This window comes from Erpetoichthys calabaricus, chromosome 13 (assembly GCF_900747795.2).
Source record: "Erpetoichthys calabaricus chromosome 13, fErpCal1.3, whole genome shotgun sequence".
Taxonomy (NCBI): domain Eukaryota; kingdom Metazoa; phylum Chordata; class Cladistia; order Polypteriformes; family Polypteridae; genus Erpetoichthys; species Erpetoichthys calabaricus.
In genome coordinates, this window is record NC_041406.2 from 84,876,168 (window position 1) to 84,889,793 (window position 13,626).

General features: G+C 38.6%; 1 protein-coding gene across 1 annotated transcript in view; it reads right to left on the reverse strand.

Moving 5' to 3' along the window:
- The window catches only part of atp9b (ATPase phospholipid transporting 9B), a 320,223-nt gene that overhangs the window by 118,217 nt on the left and 188,380 nt on the right, over nt 1–13,626 (reverse strand). The window lies entirely within an intron of this gene.

The following is a 13,626-nucleotide window of genomic DNA, read 5'->3' on the forward strand; positions in this document are numbered from 1 at the left end:
CTGAATCACTCGAAGGACATCGGGGCGCTCCTCCATCTGTTATATATATTTCTCTTCTGGTTCGTCCTGCTTCCACTTCAAAACCGGTCCCGCCCACACGGCATTTCTCGATTCCTATTTGTCGTCTTCCATGTCATGCACTATACTGGCCTGCTGAGTGTAATACAGCCAATAAGTACTCGAGGTGTTGCCACAATGGTAAAGTAGCTTTACTACCTTTGCGGGAGCCACCTGTGTCTTTACAACAGCTTCTTACACAGCAAACATCAGAAGCTAAAAATGATCGTGAACACATGCGAGAATACAACTCTTCTCTAGCGTTTGCTTCCATGGGTGCATAGATAACTGTTTTAAAATACTCGTGCAAATTTATCACCAAATCTCTCCACTATACGCTAACACTTCCACCTCTCCAGGATATGGACAGTTGTATGTTTTTGACCACAGCACAAGCTACTGAAGTACGCTTACATAATAAAGAAAACTCTGCATGCAGCGAAAATGTACTTCTCCAGCTAGATTCCATGCTCAGAACCATCAACCCCTTCGCTAAATCATACAAACACATGCATGAAATCACTCAGTCCAATCCAACAGCATCTGTATGAATGGTTTTCAAGGAAAACCCTTGGCAGGATTTACGACGATACAATGCCCCGACATTGCAGCAATTTTCGTCGGACAAGATGGCGAAATGCCTGCCGAAAGAGACATTTGCATCTATCCCATACGCAACTCCTGTAAACAGATTTCCACGCTCAATATGAATTGCGATCCTATGGTTTACCCACTTTTATTCCCTTACGGAGACATTGGTTGGCACAAAGATTTACAACATGTTCCCGATAAAAGAACCGCCAAGCGAATAAGGCTTACTCAATGCCAATTTTATGCATACAGATTAGCAATGAGGAATACATTTAGTATTTTGCACTCCAGCGGCAAACTATTCCAACAGTACGTCATAGATGCGTATGTTAAAACAGAGGGCATGCGTCTTAACTATCTCAGATTACATCAACAAGATCTGCGCAAGGAACAATACAATGTTTGAATACAGATGCATTGCAAGCAAACGCTGAAAATAACAATGTACCTGTAGGCAAAATAATCATATTACCGTCCATATTTCCATGAAGTCCAAGATACATTCAACAAAACTATCAGGATGCCATGACCATAGTACGTAAATTCAGAAAGCCTGATTTATTTATCACTGTCACATGTAATCCTACTTGGCCGGAAATTCTACATGCACACTGCGTCTTTCAAGAAGTATTTATTTCTTCTTGATTTCTGAATTCCTTTCTCACCGTTTTCCGTTCCTATTCTTACACCGCTATATGCTACGGCGGGTGTCGGCTAGTTTTATAGAAAACGATAGAGATGGTATATAGAAGAGTATGCAGGGCGCAGGAGGAAAACGGTTTGGTCTTTAGCTATTATAGAGAGTAAATCAGTTATTTGAGTATTTCACTACAACTGGCTATTTTAAATACCAAAGAATAATAAAACATATTAAAAAAGTAAAAGAAGATGTAAAAATGTAATAAAAAGTAAATAAACATTTAAATTGCATTTACTTCTTGTCAAAAACAATATTATGATTTACTTTATCCTCTAACTTATATTCTATTAATGTTGTTTTTTTGCATTTCTGTTTGCATATGGTTTATTATATGGATGCTTTTCTCTTTTTCATTAATTGCACAATTCCATTTGTTCTTGAATTTTATTACATGCAGCTGTTTTTTGTTCTTTTTCTTTTTTTCAATGTTCATTATCAGCTCTTGCCGATCTTTTTCATCACAATTTAAAATGCGGCATTCTTGAATAGATAATTTGCTTTTCTGCCTTGCCATTATAACCGAATGTGCTGAAGGGTAAGTTAGCACTGAGAGTGTCATGGGGTGGTATGGGGAGAGGATGTGCGCAGTAGGAGTGATGATTGGGCAAGCAGTGTGGAGGGGAGTAGTAACGGCTGAATAACGTGGACACAATGGAAAACATTTTTAATAGAGGGATTATTATTATTAGGTTGATGCCTTTATCCAAGGTCACTTGCTACATTTGACAGATACGACCGGTTACATTTCTTTTGCCTTTCAAATTGGGGCACAGGCAGGTAAAGTGACCTGCTTATTGTCACACAGTATTAGTAGCTGGTCCAAAGCCTTAACCACTATGCTACACTGGCTACTAGATTTAGAAAGATTATAAATGTAAAGGCAATGAAATTATTATATTCCATTCATACATTTAACTTCTTCCTTCATAGAACTGTGTAAAATTATTCTCAAATCAAATTGTAATTAGATTTAAAATAATATAAACAATACTAAGAATACTATAGGGCATACTAGCATCACACTGCACTAGACTCTCTATACTAATCTCATAATAATGAACATATGGAAGAGCACAGTGATTGACACTGCTGTTTCTCCGTTCTTGCAGTCCTGGATTTCAAATGGTGAGCAGGTTATGTTTCCTGGAATGTCTAAATTAGCCTGAGGTACAGTACAGTGTGCATGACTGTACCATGATGAGGAACCATCTCATACCAGGGTTGATCACTGCCTAAGGCAGTGGCCTGTATAAACAAATTAGAAAATTGATGGATAATACACATATACAAATTCTGAAGGTTACAAATTTCTTATTATGTTGGTAATAACTTTATAAAAATTAGGGAGAAAGCACAATGAGAGGATAAAAAAAAAATCTAAAAATAAGAATTCACCTAAATGATGGAGAAAACTATCTGTAATTTAATAGAAATGCCAAAAAATACATAAGTATGCCCTCTGGAACTCACAAGAGGGCATTAAAAAATTCAAATAATATTTAGAGTACAGGACACCTCCTGAAAGTGATGAACTGGCTGGCAACTCCTACCAAGTGAGAATTACTGAAGACAGAGTCAGAGTGGGGACAGTGAAACAACTGGACACCTACAATGGCAGGCATGTTGATAACAGGTGGCACTCATGGCAGAGTACTTTACGTGAGCAGTGGGTATGATAAGCAGGGAGCAATGCGGCTCTTGTCACTATGTACTCAACCACAATTTCCTACCCCAAACCTCACCTGTGCAGGGTTGATGTGCTCTGGATCCGTTTTCTTTCATCACTGGCTTTTGTACACTCTATATAGCTGTTAAAAGTCACCAAATGAATGGGATGAGCTTCTTGCCAGCTACTTTAAGTGGAAAAAAGCCTTATAAAAGTAAGACACTCTACCAGTAGCACATATGGCTGAACCGGTAACAGAAGCTGTCAGTCACAACAGTGGCAGTGGTACACAGCTTACTTTTTGATTTCAGCCTATTAATAGAGCAAGAGGGTTGGCGTGATCAGTTTCTTGATGCCAAGGACAGGAGTGGGATCCCATTTCTTACCTCCACTGTGATAAACTGACTGGACAAATTCATCTCACGCCCCTCAAAGGTTTACTGATCAGACAGGAATAAGACAATTAGCTCGGTCACATGTCTGCAATGTTTCATAGGTAGCACTATAAGCTTGTCAGTATAACAATGAAGCACAAAACATGGTGGATGTTTCTTCAGAGGTAGAAGGTAGTGCACTACAGGACAATTAATGTTCAACTGATAAAAGAATAGTTGAGGTGTGTATTTCTAGGGTACCTCACCAAAAAATTGATGCTTTACAGACAGTTAGTTGATTATCATGTTTGTTTTTCAAGAATACGTTGCATGCTTTCTTACAGAAATGTGCTACGGTATTTTTAAATCTTTAAATGCATTAAGAGAGAATCTGAGTACAGTGAACCCTTGTTTATCACGGTTAATCCGTTCCAGACTCTACTGTGATAAATGAATTTTCGCGAAGTAGGATTCTTTATTTATAAATCAAATATTTTCGCAGTTAGAGTATAGAAAACCTGTTTACGACCTTCTAAATACGTTTTTTAACATTATTAGAGCCCTCTAGACATGAAATAACACCCTTCAGTCACCATTGCACTCGTATTACCCAATATATTAGACAAAATAAGAGAAAATAAGACATATTAGACGTTACAAATATCATATTATTACTAGGCTCACCCGCCTTTTAAGGCAACCGACTTTTATCCTCAATTTGTGTGCGCTCCATGTGTACATCAGGCATGTAAGTGTAGGGAATGAGAACATCAAAGTGCCCATTCATAACATCTCCCGAAAACCTAAGTTTTTTTATCCCCTCGAGTGCCTGTCCAAAGTCGTACAATGTCAGCCCGAATCTGTACCACTACAGATGGAGTTTCACGCACTAAATAAGCTATAGATGAGAATAAGCAAGCACCATCTCCCCTGATATTTACTACGCGGTGAGGTATTTGTACTCCATCAACATTAATTATTTCCAGAGACATAATTTTGTCTATTTTTCCAGCGCATCGCGCACAAAAGCAAGGGAACGATGGGAGCACCAGAACTCTGCTCACATCGCGTCGCTTCGTACCGCAAGCCGCAAGTAGTAAGTCTGTGATAAGCGGAATACCACAACGCTTTGCACTCACGGGACGGAAGGACAATCCCGACCGCTTTTATATAGAGTCTTGATTATTGTACTGTACATTTAATAACACACACACACACACAGTTCTTACACACAACCTCAGTAGGAGAGTCTTCAGGTGGTGCAGTATCTTCAGCAGGTGCATCGTTGTCTTCTTCCGCTGTAGGGAGTACTAGGAGTAGGCAGTGGGTGTCTGGGTGCGCGGCTGAAGAACATCTTGATAGGCAGTTGCTGGCGCTGTCTTTTCATATGCATGAGGAGGCTTTTGTAGGGTATTGCCATCTTTGATCATATCCAAGAGTTTCACCTTCTCCTGGATAGTAAGCATCTTCCTCCGGCGCTTAGTTTTATTGTCAGAAGGCTTAGAAAAAGCAGCACGCTTAGGAGCCATCGTGGGGCTTAGATAAAAGTTCTCAGAAAGCGCATGCGTAGTGATGTAAGCATGTATGAGAAAAAATCGCGATAGAGTGAAGCCGCGAAAGTCGAAGCATGATATAGCGGGGGATCACTGTATGTTATTTTTGTGAAGTCTGTGAAGAGTCTTGTGATATTCAGTCAAAGTCCCCACATTAAACAGTGATTGTTTAGTTTATGACGCCATCATGAAAAATCCCCTCCGTCCCCTCCAAGAGACTCTTGGAGAACTTTTTGCCACAGGCTCATTTCATCACTGTGTGCTAAGAAGTACCTCTGGGGGTCTTCTCTGCCAGCTATCAGACAATTCAATGGTTTCACCCAATGTACTCATTAAGTTTATTTTTATTTATTTATTAACTTACTTATTATTTGATTGATTGGATGTATTATCTGTCCTGTGAGACTGTACCCTTGTTTTTGACTCTTGATTTTTTAGGTTTCTGCTGCTGTATATATCTGAATTTCCACATGGGATTAATAAAGTTTACCTAATCTATCTACTCTAATTAGAAGTATGTAGTATTTATGCAAATAATAATCAAGTTGGTCAGAGTGGTGGCACAATGGATGACAGAATTGTTAAGAATACTGCCTCATAGTGCAGAGTCCTGGGTTCAAACCCTCACCTCATCAGAATAGGTTTGCAGCTTGCATGTTCTTTCCCTGTCCTTCCATTAACTGAAAGATAGAGGCATTAATTTAACTGGCAATTCTTAATTGGCCTTGTATGATGTACTATGGATGTGTCCGTGTATGTACCCTCCATTTAGGGTTCATTTTTTTTTATCTTAAGCCCATTGCTGCTATGACAGGCTGTGGGCCCGACAACCCAAAGTGTTTGGGGTCTGCTTTGATTCCTTGGACAGCAGACACTTTTGCGTATTTTGCCAAATTCTAACAACACTGAATTAATTTTTCTCTATGGACTATAGCTTCATCAAACACTTGGAAGATGGGAAGATAGATTGTCAACAACAAAACAGATCAAACAGGAGAGACAGGTATGTGTAAGCATATCATCAGAACATTAGAATCAGCCCAGCAAGCTCATCCACCTTTTTCACCTAGACTATCCAAAATAACATCAAATTGAGATGTGAAGGTCCCTAAAGTATTACTGTTCATTGCATTACTTGGTAATTTATTCCATGCATCTGTGATTCTTTTGCATGAAGAAAAGGTTTCTAACTTCTTCTTTCAGTTGCTCCCATTTAATGGTCATCACTGCGGATCATCCGTCTCCATCTATCCCTGGTGTTTTACATCTTTTTCTGCCACCCTGGCTGCCTTCATGGCCTTCCTCTTTTCTTCTTGCTTGGCAGGTCCATCCGCAACATTCTTTTCCGATGTACCCCTGATTTCTTCTCTGCACATGCCCAAACCATCTCAATCTCGCCCCTCTCACTTGGTCACCAAACTGTCGTACCTGCGTTGTCCCTCTGATATAATCATTTCTACTCCTGTCTACTATCATTACTCGTAGCATCTTCAACTCTGCCACTTCTACCTCTGCTTCCTGTCTTTTCTTCAGAGCCACCATCTCCAAACCATACAACATAGCTGGTCTCACTACCATTTTATAAACCTACCCTTTCACTCTTGCAGATACTCTTCTATCACAAATCACTCCTGACACTCTTCGCCACCCAGCCCACCCTGGCTGTACCCTCTTTTTCACCTCTCTTCTGTATTCTCCATTGCTTTGGACTGTTGAACATAAATACTTCAATTTGTCTACCTTCACCAACTTTGCTCCTTGCAGTCTCACCCTACCACCACCTTCCCTGTCATTCACACACATGTACTCTGTCTTACTCCTACTGATTCTCATTCTCCTTCTCTCCAGTGTGTACCTCCACCTGCTGTCTACTCTCACTACAGATCACAATGGCATCTGCAAACATTGTAGTCCACGGAGACTCCTGTCTGACCTTATCTGTCATCCTGTCCATTATCATTGCAAATATTTAAGGGCTTTGAGCCAATCCTTGATGTAATCCCACTCTCACCTTGAACCAGGCTGTTGCTCCTACCGCACACCACACAGCGGCCACACTGTCCTCATTCATATCCTGTACCGCCCTCACATACTTTTCTGCTACTCCCAACTTCATCATGCAGTACCATAACTCCCCCTCTTGGCACCCTGTCATACGCTTTCTCGAAGTTCACAAACACGCAATGTAATTCCTTCTGACCTTCTCTGTACTTCTCCATCAACACTCTTAAATCAAACATCGCGTCTTTAGTACTCTTTCCTGGCATGAAACCATATTGCTGCTCACAGATAGACACCTCTCCTCTCAGCCTAACACCCATCACCCATAATTTAACGGCATGGCTGATCAACTTTATACCCCTGTAGGTCCTGCAGCTCTGCACATCTCACTTATTCTTGAAAACTGTTACAAATACACTTCTTCTCCGCTCCTCAGATATCTTCTCGCTTTTCAAGACTTTCTTAAACAAAGCTAGTTAGAAACTCCACTGCCATCTCACGTAAACATCTCCATGTCTCCACTGGTATACCATCCAGGCCAACTACTTTTCCACTTTTCATCTTCTTCATAGCTTCCTTCACTTCAGCCTTGCTGATCCTTGGTAGAAGCTTTCAAACATTTGTGTGAAATACGCCCTTAATAAGTTTCTAACGGTGTCCCCATGTTCGTGTTGCAGAAATTAATTTACAGTAAGAGAGGCATCCACTGTACTATTTCTTTTCATAATATTAAAACTCTATAAAACTCTTCAAAACCATCCAGGAACAATTCCTGCCTTCAACCCTGTGGCACTCTGTAGCCCTGCACTAGATATAAACAGGCTCAGAAAAATCGATGAGTGAATGGTATAATTAGAATCTGTAACAGTTACAAATGACTACTTTAGTGGACTGGTAATATGCCATCATTATTCACTAATTATTTGCTAATTACATTTGTAATACAAGAAAAAAAAATCACCAAAAAGGGTTAAGGAAAACTTCGTTTTAGTAGTAAAATGGAATTGTATCCTGCCCTTAGTCGTCCACTAATAACCCTTTATACAAACACTGTAGATGTAGCTATAAAAACGACTCCTCCAATAAACCCCTTTGGAGGGGGGATAAGGGGGAGTTAAAATTGGCCGTTAAACTGGCAGAAAGAGACAGACTGAGAGGGACGTCAGGTCACTGCCTGTGTGCAAATGACATGTTTGGTTGCCTTGACAACCCTAAACAGGCCCCTTATGAGTAACTGGCTGTTTGAGCAAGTTTGCCGTGCAATGGATGGGCTAACACACCATCCAGAACTGGTCCAACCGTATGTGCAATAATGACAGGACAGTCTCTGCTTCTCCATGTCATTATTTAAACCAGTTAGTCTATTATAATGTGATCGGGTACAACTGCCAATCACAGCAGCATCAGTTGGAATGCTGGCAACAATCCTGGATACCGCACTGATCCACTGAAGGGCACACCCACACTCTCTTAAGAATGACCACTTTAGAGATGGTGATCACCCAAACTCATCTTTTGGATTGCTACTGAAATCTGCAGTAACTGCAGAAGCCCCACAAAAACAGTGGAGAAAGGTAAATAGTTCATGTGGAAAATCAACTTATTCTGCATCCTTATATAATACAAACAGTATAATCATCATTTGTAAGATATTATTACCTTTATCTGGACACTTCATCAATAATGTGTTTTTGTCAGAATAAGTAACATTGTCAATGGCTAAATATGGTCATGTAGGAATATGTACTCTCGTTAATAAAACAACAGCTTTAAACATAAGCAATAGGCAAAGTAGTATGGCACTGAAAAGGTTAACAATCTCCTAAGCCTCAGATGTCTATGCTGCCTAAGTTGCTATTAATATTTCTTTCTGCATAGGAAGCTATCAATTGTAACTGTGTTTTTCACTAGACCACCCAGGTATTCAGAATAATTACTTCAATAGCGTGAGCTATCCAATGACAGAAGTAACATCAACATGCACAGACATTCAAACAGTAAAATCTTTAAAGCACGGCTAAGATATTAAGGATTTGGTTTCATCTGGTTAAGAATGAACTTTTACTTCTGTAATTTCAGAGCTCTGAACAGATACAACCTCATTTATATTAAGTTAGTTTCAATTGAAAAGGCTCATGCCTCAAAATAACATTGCAATACATTTCTGCTGGTCAGCATTATAAAATTTAATAATACCACCTGCCGTAAATAAACGTAAAAGCACTGCACTACTACAGGTACCACAGACGTTGATCACATATTTTTCATGCAAAGACATGCATCGATAGAGCAGTAACGTAAAATGAAATAAAGCCACTTAGCATTCAAAATTAGTTCAAATATATTAATATGAATCGTTACTATTACATTCAATTTACTTGTTTATTTCTGGTTTGCTTTTAAGACAGCCATCCAGTCGCTGGTGTATATCTAAGCAGAATACGATGCATAACAGGAATCAACCACAGGGCAATATGCCAGGTCACCACAGGGCACACTCATGCTAATATGCACACTCGGCCTTAGTGGACCAATTTAGATTTGCCAACAGACCAAAAAGGCACATCTTTAGGATGTCTGAGTTCTCAAAGAAAAACTTGCACAAAGTGTTAACTGCAAGCAGGACAGGGGCATGTCTGGAGACTCATTCAAGGACCCTGGAGCTGTGAGGCAGCAGTGCTATTCATTGGGGTACTGTGCCGCCACCAATATTTTTTAGCATTAGTAAGAATGAGGATATTGTGCTTAGTAGCTTATTTATGGTTAATTACAATTTGCAATGTTTCCTGTCAAAGGCCTGAGATGCACAGGCAAAAACTAAGATCTACTATTACATCACTTCATCATTGTAAACATAATATTTCTGTCAAAATGAATGCACTTATCAAATATGAACTGCCAAAATTATTTTTCTGTTTTGTTTTTCAACAACTAGCATTACAATAGGGCATATAGTAAAACATTTTTAAAAGGGGTTATAAACAGCACCCTTATCCACATTAATGAAAGGATAAGTGTTTATGTGTCCATCTGGTTACTGTGTCTCTGTCATTCTAACAGAAGGTGCATCACAAACATCTGTCTCGATAAAATGCTTTGCATTTGTTATTCCAACAGATGGCAAATCATAAACATTTGGAGCATTGTATTTTATTACTACAGAGGTTTATGATGCATCATCTGTTGGAATTACAAATACATTGAATTTTATTACTACATACATTCCAATAGATGGTACACTGTTAACGTTAATGCTGAGGTCTACAATGATTACTTGGATTTAGGCAGGTAGCACAGCTAGTTAATCTATAAAATACTAGCAGAAGTACCCAGCATAGCAGGGGTATATTTGTATAAATAGTTCAATCAAAAAGCAAATATTTATGTGTTTTTTAAATGTTGAACCTTTTGCCTTTGTTGTCTAATGGAAATTCACCATGGCTAAACACAACCCAGGATAAGACAAAATGACACACTCTTAGACAATAGAATCGTCTGCTAGCTTAAATAAGAGATACCCCTTAATTCTCCGCTTTTAAATCCAGGCTGAAGATTCTATATTTTAGTCTAGCATACCCTGACTAGAGCTGCTGATTAGCTATGCATATTGCATCCCTATTTGTTAAGGAATCTTTACAAAAATGTAAGTTACACAATAATTATAAACTTTTACTAACTCTCCACTGTTGTGCTTCTCTTCTCAGTACCCTGCTGTCAAGTTTTGATCTACATCTTGCAATAACAGACATATTAAAAAAATTAACTTTTATGTGTCATTTTTGAACATAAAAACACCAATTTTATAAGATTCAGCCATTTTAAAAGAAAACCAGTTGTGCATGCTACCACAGCACTTGTAGTCTTCCGCTAAAGTTTCCTTCCCATGGTGTGGTTTCCTCTCAAAAGACCAAATCACAGTAAACTGTTTGTGCCATATGGTTGGTTTTGGTTTGAATTACTGCCGTATTTACACAAGAACTCACGCAAGCAAATAGAAAATGTAGCCTTACCACGAGAAAAATACTACCAGGAATATGCAATAAAATGATTATATTCAGATCCCTTTTGTTATCACAAATATGAAACCAAAACACGGAAGGCACATTTTCTTTTATCGAGACTCAAAGAGGACATATTCTGTAAGTTTTAGCCTTTTATTTTTTGGTAGTGCTTCAGGCCCCATTGCCTCCAATGTAATGCACCAGTATGGGCAAAATAATTTTTTAAACTTTGACTTTGAAACACAATTTCATGTGGCAAATGTCTATATAGCACGTTTGCGAAGAAATAACTAACTTGAAAAATACCACACTTATCTTTTAAGCGTCTCTCAGCATTTTACACATTTTTTATATTAATGTTTTCACATTGGCTTTGTTTTTAGAAAAACCAGTTCAACTCTTTGAAAATTTGTTAACTAATAAAGAGGGTGAGGGAGATCCTACAGACAATTATCTAAGGCATACCCATGCTATATTTTACAAAAGTTTTCTTTAAACAAAAATTTATCAGTATAATTTTCAAACATTTAAAATTTTCACTGCGAATAAATACTGACAGACATTTAAACTCAAGGTGAGAAGGATAACAAGAAATTCACATTTTTTTCTCTTGCTGTGGACATTGGGGATCACACTAATAGCGCCTTAAGATGCCCTGTCACTTGGGTAAGAGGGATCATTCAATTAACAAGGATCTGAACAATAGTTTCCACACAGCTTACAGCTATTATAAGTAAGGGGATGCCACAATAAGAGTTTCACATCTTTCATGAAGACAATGACTGCTAAGGCATCCTCAGAATCAGCAGGTATTAAAAGTCACGAAGAGGTTGCTTGAGCTGAGCAGTGCCTTCATTTGAAAATATCTCCGTAAAAAAAAAAAATCCCATCAGGGCTAAGTTGCCTCCTTGCTTTACCTTTTTAGGGACTAGAATAAGAACTTCCCTGATTTGTTCCTGGAAGTGCTACAGAAAACATTATCACTGATTGTGATGATTGTAACATGATTAGCAATGTATTTAAAGTGTTCTGTCTCACTAGAATTGATGCGTTCACTTATATTTAAAAAGTAGCACATGACAAAATTCCAGCAGGGATTATCATCACCACAGAAAATGTCTGGTGAATAAGCCACAAAAAAAAAAAAAAAAAAAAAAACAATGTCCCATTGACTTTTGCTTTTTATAATAATCTTTTTTTGTTAAAGTCAACATGAGCTAAAATTCTGTTTCTCATATTTGTTGCAACAATTCATTGCTTTAGTAACTGGAACCTGATTCTGACATTAATAACAGGAAATCTGTTTATTCTCAACATTCTCATTTACTGTGTAACCATTTTTTGAAGCAACCTCCCCCCATAGACAGATACAAATTTTAGAACATTCAAAAAAACTTCCTCATGGAAATTAACCTTATCTAACTCTGGCAAGCATTCAATGCCTTAGAAAAAAAAAAAAGTCAAATTGAAGCAGAAATCAAAACAGAATATTGTTTGAAGTAAGCAAGTGTAGTTTTCAGATAACAGAGATCCGATGATGAGGTCACGTGATGTTTGCCCATTCTCCCCATCTGTGCAGTTTTTCTGGCTCATCTCAAAGATGGACTTGCTTAGTCAATCAGTATGTGTAAGTTGGGAGTGTGACAGCGTATATGAGCACATTCTGCAACTGAATGGAGCTGCAATGCTGAACAGTGAGATCAAGGAATAGTTGGCTGGATGTTGGACATACAATTGTGACAAGCTTGTGCAGGTGTATTGGATATCATATTGCTAAAATTATATTTTTCAAATTAAGGATAAGCAGAAAAATATGGAAAAAGATGTTTCATATTTAGCAAACATGATGAAGCGCAACGTGGGTATCAATAACTTGAACACTTACCAAGAAACAATTGAAATGTACAAAGGTATTCTTTCTAAAATTATAGGACTCAGTACACTGTAGGTTCGACTCCAGGGCTACTGTCACCCTTGTGCTCCTCCATCCATCCATCCATTATCCAACCCTCTATATCCTAACTACAGGGTCACGGGGGTCTGCTGGAGCCAATCCCAGCCAACACAGGGCGCAAGGCAGGAAACAAACCCCGGGCAGGGCGCCAGCCCACCGCAACCCTAGTGCTCCTTCCAATTGAAATTCACATAAACTCAGGTTTAACAACTTCCTCTGTGGAGAGCAGGAGGCCATCTCACTATTTTACTGTCAAAGCAGACAAGACTTTAAACCATCAATACAATCGTCTTGAGCTGTAGCCTAATGATAACATTAGCGTGAAATACTACCATCAAAAGGCATATGGTTTTACAGTACCTGTCTGTATTGGAAGAAAATAAGAACCAAATTTATTAACTGAGATTTATTACAAATGGTGTTGTTGGGCTAGAACTATCCATCCATCCATCCATCCATTTTCCAACCCGCTGAATCTAGATATTATATATTTTTTTATATTTTGGAAGACACCTAAAATGAATATGCTGCCTAGATGACCCTGCTAAAGGGTAACAGACTGGTATTCTTTTGTTTTGATCAAACAATCTGTCTCATGTCACAACAAACACTGGCTTGCTTCATAACGCTTGATAGTGCATTCTAGAAAAATCATCTAGTAGAACCGCAATATGTAAGCTGTACTGTCACAATGAGCCGTGTCTGTGTTACTTGCTCAAGAATTAATGC